Raw genomic sequence first — 3,243 nt, 5'->3', positions numbered from 1 at the left:
ACAAAGGACAATTTAAATTTTTATTTCAATAGTTTTTGGTGTACAGGTGGTTTTGGGTAACATAGATAAGTTCTTTAGTGGTGATTTTTGAGACTGTAGCATACCCATCACCCAAGCATTGCATAATGTACCCAATATATAGTCTTTTAACCTCCACTCCCCATTCGACCTTCACCCCCAGTCCCGAAAGTTCATTGTATCATTCTTATGAAAATATGGAATTCTTCACAAATCTGCATGTCATCCTTATGCAGGAGTCATGGCAATTTTCTCTGTATTGTTCTAATTTTTGTATATGTGCCGCCAAAGTGAGCACCAAAACACACATTTTACAAATGAAATTACACAAATAGCCATGAATTTGGGTTGAAAAAAGATTCGTTTCACAACGATCAAACAAATGCCAGTTAAAACAAAGGGGTGTCATTTTGTTTACTAGATTGACAAACATACAAAATAATTACAATTTCTAATGTTGTTGTCATATAAGAAAATTACTGTAATTCTTCAAAAATGACAATGTAAATTGGCACACATTTTCTAAAATAATTTGGTTATATAAATTAAGAGTCTTCCAAATTGCGTTTACTTTGCCCAGCAATGTGACTTTCAGGAATTTATCCTAAAAAAGAAGTAGAAGTTTTAAATAATAGAGAAAAATATTAAACCCCCTAAATGGCAAAAATAAGAAGTAGGTTAAAGAAACAATAGTACATATGTACAGTATTATATTGTTAATAATAAATAATATTTATTGTCTTTGAAAAATGTTCATATATCTAACAAAATGGTTTATAGAGTATGGTCCTATTTTTATTACATGTTATATATTTGCACATATCCACAGATAGAGAAAATCTGAAAGAATTTAAGAGTTAAACTCTTCTGTTTGTAAGAAACCAAGGCTGATTTAGCCAACTTAAAGAAAAAAGAGGGAATGAAATTATTGGAAAAATGCTGGAATATCTCATGAAATTGCAGGAAGCGTTACACTTTTTTTTTTTTTTTTTTTTTTTTTGAGACAGTGTCTTGCTCTGTCGTCCAGGCTGGAGTGCAGTGGTGCAATCTCGGCTCACTGCAACCTCCACCTCTCAGGTTCACGGGATTCTCCTGCCTCAGCCTCCTGAGTAGCTGGGATTACAGGTGCGTGCCACCATTCCCAGCTAATTTTTGTATTTTTAGTAGAGAGGGAGGTTTCACCATGTTGGTCAGGCTGGTCTGGAGCACCTGACCTCGTGATCCACCTGCCTTGGCCTCCCAAAGTGCTGGGATTACAGGCATGAGCCACCATGCCAGGCCAGGAAGTTACACTTTTAAGATATGATCAGATAAGGAAGGATAATGCCAGGATTCTTCTCAACAGATAGATTTGAGGAACTTCTCCCTCTACAACTTTGATGAAATGATTCCCATCTAGTCCCTGTGTCTTTATAGCCCAAAGGTAAAATTTTAGGAATTTTTCTGATAGTCCCAATATGGGCTGGAAGTGAATGTCTGGATTAATAAACTATGGCCAGATGAGTAGGAATAAGTGTATTCACATGGCACCTGGAGGTCAGTCTCTGTGAATCGGGGCCATGATCAGGATGAGGGAGCTGGACAGGTGCTTTAAGCAATGATACTGGGAGAATATACACCACAATGTGAAGATGGGTAATATCTGAGTGTGGGATTGTGGGTGACTGTTTGCTTTGTCTGTATCATTCAAGGATGATTTGGTTGCAGGTGACAGAAACACAACTCTAACCATTAGGCAGAAAGTGGAAATTGTTAAAAGATGAACAGAAATGCAGTAAGAGCAGGGTGCACTGGCCTGGAGACAGCTGGAAACAGCGTCTTGGACACTGCTGCCCGGCTCCTCTCTGCATCTCTCACTTCCGACTTTCTCTAAATGTCAGGCTTACTTTCCTCTGAATTTCTCCACAGGAAATTCAGGAAACATGACGGCAAGATGCTCCCTGGTCTTGCATCTCCCTGTTTCACTACCAGAAGGAAACTGATATTTCCTCTATCTGATTCCAAATTGTACAACCCCGGCAGGGTGCAGAGGCTCACGCCTGTAATCCTAGCACTTTGGGAGGCCGAGGGGGGTGGATCACTTGAGTTCAAGAGTTCAAAACCAGCCTGACCAATATGGTGAAACCCTGTCTCTACTAAAAACAAAAAAATTAGCCAGGTGTGGTGGTGGGTGCCTGTAATCCCAGCTACTTGGAGGGCTGAGGCATGAGAATTGCTTGAACCTGAGAGGCGGGGGTTGCAGTGAGCGGAGATCATGCCACTGCACTCCAGCCTGGGCAATAGAGCAAGACTCCATCTCAAAAAATAAATAAATAAATAAATACAAATTTTGCAACCCCAGAGAAGACCCTCATTGCCTTAACTTGGGCAGGAATTTTTACTGTTTTATTTGCCATTGTACCCATACTACCTGGCACATGGCAGAGCCTCAACAAACACATTAAATGGATGTGAGAGGAATGAAGAAGACCAGTCAAGATGACTCCTGAGTTTGGGGACCAGTGGGTGGTGACATCATTAATTCAAACGGGCTTCAGAGCAGTAACAGTTGGCTTGGAGGGTCCAGAAGCATTGCTTAGCATTAGCAAGGTAACTATGAGAGTCAGACTGCTTGGATTTGAATTCCAGTTCCACCACTTATCAGCTGTGTAACTGTGAACAAGTTACCTCAACCCTCAAAGCTTCAGTTTCCTGATCCACAAAAATGGAGATAATAGTAATATCCAGTTTGTAGGGCTCATTGTGAAAATTAACTAAAATATGTTGTGCAAAGCGCTCAATAATTATTGACTGATATTATTATATCCCTCTTTCAACCATGCTGCACTATGCTTTCAAATTCATTTTCACGACCTTTGCAGTTAGGACTGATTCTTTTCGAATGGTAGTGTAAGTTCATGTTTCAATGTTTCATGCCAGTTGATCAGTCTGTTTCTCCAGTAAGCAAAGCAAGGATGTGTGCTCAACCATACTTGCCTCACTGGGAAGAAATAACTTTGCAGTGCCTACCTTTGCTCTGGTCCATGTCGTAGCAGAGCCTGTGCTATAAGAAGAGTTTGTAGGTTGCACAAGACAGGTATGCTCTTGGCAGGCTTTCAGAGGGCAATAGCCGGAAGATAGTAACTGCCATGTTACCAAATGTTCGGAAAGCACAGGCCCGGCCCAGCAGATGCTGGGAGTGTATGGGGACAAGTATACAGTCATGCTCCCTCATTACTGCTACAC

General features: G+C 40.6%; 1 non-coding gene across 1 annotated transcript; it reads right to left on the bottom strand.

The window, feature by feature from the left end:
- Positions 1-209: 209 nt before the first annotated feature.
- On the bottom strand, positions 210-316 carry LOC114672965 (U6 spliceosomal RNA). The gene has a single exon (XR_003723479.2). It is a non-coding gene; the product is annotated as a U6 spliceosomal RNA (small nuclear RNA).
- Between the last annotated feature and the right edge of the window lie 2,927 nt (positions 317-3,243).

This window comes from Macaca mulatta, chromosome 15, assembly GCF_049350105.2.
Source record: "Macaca mulatta isolate MMU2019108-1 chromosome 15, T2T-MMU8v2.0, whole genome shotgun sequence".
NCBI classification, from domain to species: Eukaryota; Metazoa; Chordata; class Mammalia; order Primates; family Cercopithecidae; genus Macaca; species Macaca mulatta.
This window is presented reverse-complemented; position numbering and strand designations above follow the sequence as displayed.